At 46.1% G+C, this 12232-nt stretch overlaps 1 protein-coding gene across 2 annotated transcripts in view; it reads left to right on the top strand.

Moving 5' to 3' along the window:
- The window catches only part of mtcl2 (microtubule crosslinking factor 2), a 130993-nt gene that overhangs the window by 28090 nt on the left and 90671 nt on the right, over nucleotides 1-12232 (top strand). The window lies entirely within an intron of this gene.

Raw genomic sequence — 12232 nt, 5'->3', positions numbered from 1 at the left:
GAACAAATCTCCAGGTCCGGATGAATTATGTCCCAGACTGCTGTGGGAGACGGGGGAGGAGATTGCAAGGGCTCTGACCCAAATTTTACTTCCTCTTTAGCCACAGGGGTGGTGCCAGATAACAGCTAATGTGGTTTCACTATTTAGGAAGGGTTGTAGAGATAAGCCAAAGAATTACAGATCAGTGACATTCACGTCAGTAACTAGTGGAGAAAATTCTGAAGGAGAGAATCTATTTCCAATTTTGAGAGGCAAGGTGTGATTAAGGATTGTCAGCATGGCTTTGTCAGAGGGAGGTCGTGCCTAACAAATTTGATTACATTTTTTGGAGGAGGTGACCCAGGTGCGTAGATGAGTTGATGTTTATATGGATTTCAGCAAAACCTTTGACAGGATCCCACATGGGATACAGGGTAATTTGATAAAGTGGGTTCAAAATTGGCTTAATTGTAGGAGACAGAGGGTGATGACAGAAGGCTGCTTTAGTGACTGGAAGTCAGTGTCATACCACAGGGATCTGTGCTGGGTCCCCTATTGTTCGTCATTTATATAAACGGCATAGATGACTATGTGGAGGGTAGGATCAGTAAGTTTGCGGATGACACAAAGATTGGCCAGGTGGTTAACAGTGAGGTTGAGTGTCTTGGGTTACAAGACGATGTAGACTGGATGGTCAAATGGGCAGATAAGTAGCAGATGGAATTTAACCCTGAAAAGTGAGATATTACTTAACAAGTAAGTATTTAATGAATGGCATGACACTAGGAAATTCTAAGGAACAAAAGGTCCTTTTCGTGTTTGTCCATAGATCTTTGAAAGTAGAAGGGCAGATTAATAGGGTGGCGAAAAAAACATATGGGACACTTGCTTTTATCAATCAAGGCATAGATTACAAAAGCAGGGAGGTTATGGTGGTGCTGTATAGAACTTTGATGAGGCCACAGCTGGAGTACTGTGTGCAGTCTGGTCGCCACATTATAGGAAGGATGTGATTCCACTGGCTGGGGTGGAGAGGAGATTCACCAGGATGTTGCCTGTTGCTGGAACATTTAAGTTATGAAGAGAGGTTGGATAGGCTTGGGTTGTTGGAGGAGAGTAGATTGAGGGGTGACCTGATCGAGGTGTACAAGATTATGAGGGGCATGGACAGGGCGGATAGGAAGCAGCTGCTCCCCTTAGTTGAAGCTGTTCCCCTTATTCACGAGGGGACATAAGTTCCATTTGAAGGACAGGAGGTTTAGGAGGGGATGTGACAAAAAACGTTTTTACCCAGAGAGTGGTGACAGTCTGGAATGCACTGCCTGGGAGAGTGGTAGAGGTGGGTTGCCTCACATCCAGTAATAAGTACCTGGATGAGCTCTTGGCATGTCATAATGTTCAAGGCTATGGGCAAAGTGCTGGTAAATGGGACCAGGTAGACAGGGCATAGCTGAGCAATTTTCCTCATTGCGTGGTAGATGTCAGTGTTGTAGCTGTACTGGAACATCGTGGCTAGGGGCGTGGCAAGTTCTGGAGCACAAGTCCTCAGTACTATTGCCAGAGTATTGTCAGGACCCATAATCTTTGCGGTATCCAGTGCCTTGAACTGTTTCTTGATATCAAATGGGGTGAAACAAATTGGCTTAAGATTGGTAACTGCGATGCTGGGGACCTCTGGAAGAGACGGATGGATCATTCACTCAGCACTTCTGGCTGAAGATTAATGCGATTGCTTTAGCCTTGTCTTTTGCACTGATGTGCTGGGCTTCTCCATTATTAAAGATGGGGATTTTCTGGAGTCTCCTCTTCCAGTGGGTTGTTTAAATGTCCTCCACCATTCACAACTGGATATGGCAGGACTGCAGAGCTTCGATCTGATCTGCTGATTGTGGGATTGCTTAGATCTGTCATCACTTGCTGCTTATATTGTTTGTCATGCAAGTAGTCCTGTGTTGTAAATTCACCAGGTTGATACTTCATTTTTCAGTATGCATGGAGCTGCTCCTGGCCTTCCCTCCTACATGCTTCATTGAACCAGGGTTGATCCCCTTGGTGATAATGATGGAGTGGATTATACCGGGCCATGAAGTTCCTGATTGCGGCTGAATACAGTTCTGCTGATGGCCCATAGCGCCTTATGGATGTCCAGTCTTGCTGAATCTGTCCCATTTAGCATGATGGTAGTGCCACATAACACGACCTTGATGTGAAGATGGGACTTCGCCTCGACTAGGACCATACAGTGGTTACAACTACCGATACTGTCAGGGACAGATGCATATGCGGCAGGCAGGTTAGTGAGGTCCAGTATGTTTTTCCCTCTTGTTGGTTCCCTTACCATCTGTCACAGACCCAGTCTAGCAGTTATGTCCTTTAGGACATGGCCAGCACAGTAGATAGTGGTGCTAGCGAGCCACTCTTGGTGATGGACATTGAAGTCTGCCACTCGAGTACATTTTGTGCCTTGCCACCCTCTGTGCTTCAAGGTGGAGGAAGACTGATTCATCAGCTAAAGGTGGACAGTACGTGGTAATCAGCAGGAGGTTTACCTGTCCGTGTTTGACCTGAAGCCATGAGACTTCAGAGTCAATGTTGAGGACTCCCAGGGCAACTCCCTCCTGACTGTACCACTGTGCTGGCACCTCTGCTGGGTCTGTCCTGCCTGGAACATACCCAGGGATGGTGATAGTGATGTCTGAGATGTTATCTGTAAGGGATGATTCCGTGAGTACGATTGTGTCAGGCTGTTGATTGACCAGCTCTCCCAATTTTGGCCCGACCATCGGATGTTAGTAAGGAGGGTCGACCAGTGCCTCGATCGATGCTAAGTGGTCCGTCCGGTTTCTTTCCGTTGTATTGACTTTGTAGCGGTTGATATAACTGAGTGGCTTGCTAGGTCATTTCAGAGGGCATCTAAGAGTCAACCACATTGCTATGGAGTCCCATGTAGGCCAGACCAGGTGAGGTCTGCAGATTTCCTTCTCCAAAGGAGTGAACCAGGTGAGTTTTTTTTTAAACAACAACCGACAATGGTTTCATGGTCATCATTCAATATTTATTGGATTCAATTTCCACCACCTGCCATGGCGGGATTCGAATCCAGGTCCCTGGAGTATAACCCTGGGTCTCTGGATCACCAGTCCAGTGACAATACCACCCCACCACCATCTTCCCATGGGATCACCTGTTGAGGCTGGTCAGCAAATGGTCCTGCAATTTGAGATGATGGCAATGGATAGGCAGGTGTTGCAGCAAGGAAGACCTAAGCTGTACATGTGGAAATTGCAAAGCCATTCGGTTCCCCCAAGGCTCCTTAAAATTTGTCCTTTTTTTTAACCTTTTGGGGCCTCTTATGGTCATAATCAAAATTGGCCTGGCATGAAATTCACTGCTGCTTCGCACTTGGCCCACCGATATTGTAGAATTTAGCTACGCTTTACAGCTGGAAACTGATACTGTGCCTTTTTTTTTAGCTTTGGGTATTCATGTTCAGCTAATCGGGCATACGCTACATCAAAATTTCATCATCCTCCTTATTAGGATATACGGTTGATCTGTGTGTTAGTACTGGTGTTTGCGTGGAGATCTTCCATAGCTGTCTGGTAGTCTTGTTGATTGAAATTTAATTATGTTCAAAATTAAGCTGATTTGCCTGCTGTACAAGAGACAGATGATTAACGTGAAGCACATGTGTTGTTGCTTCATATCAAATCTGCATCTGTAAATTACACTTTTGATTGTTTATTTTGGGCCAATAGACTCGTCCTTAATTAGCGAGATAAAATTCTCTAGAATTGGAGACCACAAAAATAAATTGATCTTTGAATGATGGGAGTATATTACTTATTTGTTGTCTGAGAGTAGCACATGCTAGGAGGACTACAGCTAAATGTTTAGCGATACAAACATCTGCAACTGGATTACTGATTTCATTCATCTTTGTCATGGCGACTATGCTTAATGCTTAAGCGTCACATCAGTGGTTGCCGATAGTAAATGTTTTGAGAATATAAATGTTGTCAAAGTCCCAGAGGACCACAGGCTGCCCTCCCCTTTTGAGAGGGAGCAGTCTGGTGGTGATTTAACCTGAGGGTCACGACACTTCAAGTGAGGGGCAAGGTGGAGAAGGCAGGGCCTTCATGAATAACCTCAGCAGATACAGAATCATGACTCACACTGCTGGTCCACATCAAGAACCAGCAATCCAGCCAACTGAGCTAGTCTCATTCCCTTCCACACCCATTTCCCCCCATCTTTACCCTTAATTTCAAAGCACACCCCACTGACTCCGCAGCATGTCAAAAACTTCCAACACTCCTCATTGAATTGACTCTCCATTATTCCTGGCACAAGAGCCAGTTCCCAACTCTGTAGAGGAAGTGACTTCACCAAGCCAGAGCCTTCGCTGTGGTGTCAGCCAGTGATGTTGCAGTGAGTGGGGGAAACTTAACTTCTCCCGAACTGGTAGCAACAGCAACGAGGGTATACATGTTCTTTTTTAAGACGATGCCCCCAGTAATCCAATATGTTGGCAAACTGCAGTCATGAGGATTCTTGTAGGTATTATTGGCAATCTTTCATATGGAAATTTGACAGAAATGATCGGGATAACTCAGCAAATTATAATGGTTGCCAACACTCTGTAACCTCCTCAAACTAAATCAAGGGGCTTTATTCTTTCAAACCTTTAATGTTGAAAGTCACCAAAAAGAACTTGGACTGAACCATAAATAAGCCTGGAAGTTTAATGTAAAATGGCATGAGGTACAATTTTCCTATTTGCTAAATTAGACTTCTTAATCTGGTTGTGTCTTATTTGCATGTATCATCATTTGTTCCAATGTGTGGATCTCAATGTTAAACAGAGACCAAACAAATGGATTTCATCTTGAAATTATTGCCTGCATTACTTCTAACATCATCGCATAAGAATGCGTAGGGAAAGCCATGTAATTTACTGGGATCTAAGCCAGGCTGACATCTCAAAAATGTTCTCATGTAACCAAGGAGATGCGATACATATGGCAAAATGCATCAATGTTGTTTTCATTGTGAATTGTTCTCATCATGCATTTCTCCAAGGGTGGAGATTTTACTGGTTTTTGTAATGCCAAATCTTCTGTTAGTTAGTTTATTCCTTTTAGCTGCCAATTAAACTTTTGTGTAAGAACAGATAAATGGCCATGGTTTCTTGGTTAGAACTGAATAAGTTCTCACATTGTCAGAACAGCAGGCAGCCATTATTGAACTAACTTTATTTATACCTCCCCAACAGAGCAGGCAGCAGAGAGGGCAATATAACAAAGTGCTCAAGTCTTGCAATATACTACACGCACTTTAACTTTCGAAAATACAACCTACATAAAATGGTTACGGCATAATTTTCCAGAATTCAGTATGACTAAACCATTGTTACCTGAAAATTTAACAGTCTGTTTACTTCTACTGTTAATTGCAACCAATACATATTTCACCAATACTTTCAAAGCAATTTACGTGTTTAAAAAAAAAGGTTTATCCTTATTACCAGTGTGAATTGAATAAAAATATCATGAATTGACACGATGAAAAGAACAACATTTTTTCTTCTCTTTCCGCCCCCCCCATCTCCACATAATTAATATTAACCTACCTGACTTCTTTCTCTTCAGTCTGGGTATCTACATACAATTCTATTAGCTTGAGTCTGCTCTTTCCCTCAACATCTCTGACTGTGTCAAACTTTTGGTTACCAATCCACTTCATGGTTGGGACTGTGACATTGATTGATTCGCCTCAGTCAAAAACCGTGATTCACTTTTCTTTATACAGGCAAAATTGCAGTATCTTTTGACTTTAACGTTGAACTGTAGGAGGGATTTGGGCGATAGGAGGTTTATCATGTTCTTCTTCTGTTAGATTTCCTCTTTCAAGCAAATGATCTACTTGACACTGACAGAGTCCCTCCCTCCCATCTTCACTAGACCAGAATACGCCTGGTCTCTTTGCAGCAACTGCAATCACATTCTTCTCCTTACCGCCCTGGTGGCTTTTCACTGTGACCTGCTGATCAATACTGAACTTTCATGCCTCATGTATCAACACTCATCTTCATTTTGTCTTGTTTGTCCCTTACTTGATTTGATATCGGGCTTAAGCAAACTAACCGTCTCCGAGGAGCCTGTTTAAATATTAACTCATCAAGTGAAAACCTATTGTAGACTGTGGGGTTATTCTGTAAGAGAAAAAGGTTTTTAAGCATGTGTCAAAGAGAAACATGTAAATTACTCTCTAACCTGTCACCTAGCATGTACTTCTGCAAAGACCTCTTCATAATCTGTACACTTCTTCCTGCAACACCATTCGATGCTGAGTAAGTCAGAAATAATTCAAACTCTTCTGACATAAAACTGTGGACCATTATCTGATACCAACAACTTTGCAACCCATAAATTGCAGACCAATTTCTCAACACCTCAGTAGTTTTTGTTCTTTTAGTATTGAGCATAATATCAACAGTAATCCGCTTGCTGTAGCTTTCTTACAAAATAAGGTATCCTTTCCCTTCCACGCCAAAGAAATCGACATGTACTCATTCCCACAGTTTTCTTGTCTTGAACCATGGAATTAAAAGGAACCTTGGAAGGATCATTTCTCATTCTGGGACACACTTCACAACTTTTCACCAACTCTTCAATATCTATCCACCTTTGGATACCAATAATAGCGTCTTGCTACTGCTTTCAAACAGACTTTCCCAGTGCGCTCCTGAAGTTCCACTAACAATCTAAACCATGTCGGGATAATGATTCTTGCACCCCATCGGAGACCACCTTATTTAATACTCAATTCATTTCTACATGTGAAATACTCCTGCAATTGCTCATCATACATTCTTTAGGCCAACTATTCATGACTTAGTTGAGGAATTTAATGCGTATCACTTCCTTGTAGGTTTCTCCACTAATCTCTCTGGCAGATAGTGACATGTCATTTGTGTATGTAAAATCTTCTTCGGCGATCACACGATAAAGAGTATGATTGTCCACCTAAGAAACTCCGTGTTACTGGTCATTGGTTCTGCGGCATCCTACATGGCTGATCAGCCAAATCCTAGAGCCGCACCTTTGAACGCACAGTTGGCAGATATTTCCGGAAGGTTGGATCAGTCCTTGGACTCTAGATCGCTGGTATTCATTTCTCGGGTGGCTAGAAATGAATCAGTCTTCAAGGGAAATCTTGAAAGAATGTCCACATTTGCATGGTCTGCTGACTTATAATATTTAATCCTGTACTGATGACTAATTTTTTATCATTTGGTCCTCCTTACACAAAGATCACTTTGTGCTCTCTTAGCACTTCCTCAATGTTTGACATATTCTCAGTGAGCTCTACTGTAAATAGCTCAGCCCAGTTTAACTGTACCTTCTTATATCAATTCCATTCCAATAGGGAGACTTTGTTCCCCCTCTACTACTAGCAATGGCAAGTAATAAGTTGTATTATTGTATTCGACTCCTACACTGACCTCACCTAACACTGAAATACTGTTATTGGAATAACTGGTCAGTTTCACACCAGTTTTGCACAAGGGAATATGTGTTAGGGGCACCTTGTACTAACTTTCTGAGATACATGCATGGATGCAGCTGTATCAAAGCTGATAGTAAATTATCAATCTCCTAATTTCATTTTTACTGTGGGCGTGGAATTTTATCGTTGGTCCTATTGATCTCATCTATCATGTGCTTTTTTTGTTCTTTGACTTGAGTACAACTATTGATCTTCCTACTTGATAATATCAACTCTGCTTCTACATCTATCATGTGCATAATCGAGGCTTTCCAGACTCCTGAACTAGCTTCAAATTTATCAAGACTGCGACCTGGTGCATGGCTTAAACCTGGAGCTTTAGTATGACTTGGAGCATTACTATTTCCTCTATTCCTGTATGTTATCCAAATATCACTGACTTTCCCACAGGCAGAGCAGTTTGAATGGAAATGGAGACATTCAAATGATTGGTGGCCACCATGGTATCAGTAGCATAATTTATGATTGTGAGCTGGCTGCTGTGGCCTGGAACCTGCTAAAATCCAGTGGACCACCCTCGCGAGCTCAGGAAAAGAACTCCCTTATCATTTGCAGCTATCTCTTTCCGCCATTTACATGGCTGTGGCCTCATCACAGGCTTCTTCCATGTCAGCTTCTTGCCTTTACTCAAAAGATTGGCCTGGATTTAATTGCTTTTTTAGGCCTTCCACAAACTAAGGTTGATTTATATGTTTATGCCATACCCACAGAGATGAGAAAGTTGCTTTGATTAAAGAATGTAATCTGCAACAAACTCACAGGCCAATCGTTTCCTTTCATGAGATGTAACTCTCAGTGCAAGCTCATTTTTGTTCCATAATGAGTCCAGAATCTCATTAATTTCAGATGTAAAAAAATCTGTATTGTCACAAGTAGGCTTATATTAACAATGCAATGAAGTTACTGTGAAAAGCCCCTAGTCGCCACATTCCGGCGCCTGTTCGGGTACACTGAGGGTGAATTCAATGTCCAATTCACCTAACAGCACGTCTTTCAGGACTTGTGGGAGGAAACCGGAGCACCCGGAGGAAACCCACGCAGACACGGGGAGAACGTGCAGACTCCGCACAGACAGTGACCCAAGCCGGGAATAGAACCTGGGACCCTGGAGCTGTGAAGCTACTCATTGTGCTACCGTACTGCCCATGGATGGATCATTTCTCAAGAATTGTCTATAGTACTGGGGTCTGGAGGGCAACATTGACTAGACACCATCCCAAAAGCATGTGGCCTCCATCATGGTGAGGAAAATATTTATTTTATCCTCATATCCTACTTTATTTTCTTTCAGTCAAATGTGTAACCTTCATTTATAATTACACCAATCCTGTTTGTCAGGGTTGAATTCCCTCCCATTGTCCCCAAGTATGCCTTCAATGCCCTTTTTAAAATTGCTTCACTGTATCTGAACACTATGTGCTCACAGAGCAATGTTTCAAATTTCCTCAAAATCAACTTTAGAAATTTCAAACATGTGTCATAGTATTCTTGGATTCTTGATGTCTCAAATGAAGAGTATTAAGGAAATCCACCCTATCCTTGTAGCTATCTTTCCAGCACTGAGTAAGACAAACACATATCCAACTGCAGACGGTCATTATTGAACTAACTTTACTTAGCAAGATGGGACTACGGAGGGATTTAAACAGGAAGATGGTGATTTTAGAACTGAAATTCTGGTGAATCAAGAGCTAGTTTCACTCGCCAGACACAAGGGTGGTGCGTAGTCAATGAGTTAAATGTGGAACATTTACGAATAACATCCGAAAATTATGATTGATGGCCTTGTTGCAATACTGGACATAATGCTATTCAATACTGTGCAGGTAATGAACCATTTTCATATAAATGCTGCCTGTAATGCATTTGAAATGAATAAAAGGTAAGATTTAAGCATTTGTGTATTTTTTTTTTAATTTAGAGTATCCAATTTTTTTCCAATTAAGGGGCAATTTAGCATGCCTAATCCACTTATCCTGCACGTCTTGGGTTGTGAGTGTGAGACCCACGCAGACACTGGGAGAATAGGCAAACTTCACACGGACAATGACCCGGGGCCGGGATCGAACTCAGGTCCTCACCACCGTGCTGGTCAGTGACCCGGGGCCGGGATCGAACTCAGGTCCTCACCACCGTGCTGGTCAGTGACCCGGGGCCGGGATCAAACCCAGGTCCTCACCACCGTGCTGGTCAGTGACCCGGGGCCGGGATCAAACCCAGGTCCTCGCCACCGTGCTGGTCAGTGACCCGGGGCCGGGATCAAACCCAGGTCCTCGCCACCGTGCTGGTCAGTGACCCGGGGCCGGGATCGAACCCAGGTCCTCGCCACCGTGCTGGTCAGTGACCCGGGGCCGGGATCGAACCCAGGTCCTCGCCACCGTGCCGGTCAGTGACCCGGGGCCGGGATCGAACCCAGGTCCTCACCACTGTGCCGGTCAGTGACCCGGGGCCAGGATCGAACCCAGGTCCTCGCCACCGTGCCGGTCAGTGACCCGGGGCCGGGTTCGAACCTTGGTCCTCGCCACCGTGCCGGTCAGTGACCCGGGGCCGGGTTTGAACCTTGGTCCTCGCCACCGTGCCGGTCAGTGACCCGGGGCCGGGTTCGAACCTTGGTCCTCGCCACCGTGCCGGTCAGTGACCCGGGGCCGGGTTCGAACCCAGGTCCTCGCCACCGTGCCGGTCAGTGACCCGGGGCCGGGTTCGAACCTTGGTCCTCGCCACCGTGCCGGTCAGTGACCCGGGGCCGGGATCGAACCCAGGTCCTCACCACCGTGCTGGTCAGTGACCCGGGGCCGGGATCGAACCCGGGTCCTCTCCACCGTGCTGGTCAGTGACCCGGGGCCGGGATCGAACCAGGGTCCTCGCCACCATGCCGGTCAGTGACCCGGGGCCGGGATCGAACCCGGGTCCTCGCCTCCGTGCCGGTCAGTGACCCGGGGCCGGGATCGAACCCGGGTCCTCGCCACCGTGCCGGTCAGTGACCCGGGGCCGGGTTCGAACCCGGGTCCTCGCCACCGTGCTGGTCAGTGACCCGGGGCCGGGATCGAACCCAGGTCCTCGCCACCGTGCCGGTCTGTGACCCGGCGCCGGGATCGAACCCGGGTCCTCGCCACCGTGCCGGTCAGTGACCCGGGGCCGGGATCGAACCCGGGTCCTCGCCACCGTGCCGGTCAGTGACCCGGGGCCGGGTTTGAACCTTGGTCCTCGCCACCGTGCCGGTCAGTGACCCGGGGCCGGGATCGAACCCGGGTCCTCGCCACCGTGCCGGTCAGTGACCCGGGGCCGGGATTGAACCCGGGTCCTCGCCACCGTGCTGGTCAGTGACCCGGGGCCGGGATCGAACCCGGGTCCTCGCCACCGTGCCGGTCAGTGACCCGGGGCCGGGTTTGAACCTTGGTCCTCGCCACCGTGCCGGTCGGTGACCCGGGGCCAGGATCGAACCCAGGTCCTCACCACCGTGCCGGTCAGTGACCCGGGGCCGGGTTCAAACCCAGGTCCTCACCACCGTGCCGGTCAGTGACCCGGGGCCGGGATCGAACCCGGGTCCTCGCCACCGTGCCGGTCAGTGACCCGGGGCCGGGATCGAACCCAGGTCCTCACCACCGTGCCGGTCAGTGACCCGGGGCCGTGATCGAACCCAGGTCCTCGCCACCGTGCCGCCCAAGCATTTGTGTATTATAAGTCAGTTAAACCCCCCCCCCGCCTAGTAGGTGAAATGAGAATCCATCTGAAAAGGGAGGTCTGGGATGTGCTACCAGTACAAAGTACTTCTCCATATATTTAATAAGCACACTGTTACCTTCCTGGATGACATGAAACAATAAATAATTAGGGAAGGACTCTCAAATGTCCTCTGAAAATGGCCGAGCCATTTGGGGATGGGCAAGAATTTTTTCTGGGGCAGCACAGTTGCTTCACAGCTGCAGGGTCCCAGTTTCAATTCCTGGTTTGGGTCACTGTGCGGTGTCTGCATATTCTCCCCGTGTCTGCGTGGGTTTCCTCCGGGTGCTCCGGTTTCCTCCTACAAGTCCCGAAAGACGTGCTGTCAGGTCATTTGGACATTCTGAATTCTCCCTCTGTGTACCCGAACAGGTGCCGGAATGTGGCGACTAGGGACTTTTCATAGTAACTTCATTGCAGCGTTAATGTAAGCCTACTTGTGACAATAAAGATTATTATAATAATATATTCTTTAGGTTCAATTAGTTCTAGTAACTGATTCTTTTCTGAAGATCTCTGTTACAGGTTACAGGAGGAGCCTGGTATTCCCCATCATGGTTTTCAGTGGGACTAGCAATTCAGACCAGTTTGAGGGCCCAAGTAGACAATTGTGGTTTGTCCAGAATTAAGTGAGGCTGAATTGACCCTCGGTCAATCCAAATTGCCATGTCAAGTGGCATATTTGCATTGTGGCTTTGTATCCAATACGACCAATGTATTTTAATGGGGATAAGCCAGAAAACCAAAACTTTCAGTATCCCCTTAAACCTAAAATAAATAAATGTTGTTTTTCAGGAAGGAGTATTATGCGAATGATTGCTTTATAAATAAAGTTCTCGACCTATCACTCTTTCCATCTTCTCTGCATTCAATAAGCATAAGCAGTTCTGTTTACAACTGACTGGTATTCCCTAACTAAGTGGTTTTGTTTATTACAGATAATTGCTTGCACATGATGTTA

The sequence above is a fragment of the Scyliorhinus torazame genome, chromosome 8 (genome assembly GCF_047496885.1).
Source record: "Scyliorhinus torazame isolate Kashiwa2021f chromosome 8, sScyTor2.1, whole genome shotgun sequence".
NCBI lineage: Eukaryota > Metazoa > Chordata > Chondrichthyes > Carcharhiniformes > Scyliorhinidae > Scyliorhinus > Scyliorhinus torazame.
This window is presented reverse-complemented; position numbering and strand designations above follow the sequence as displayed.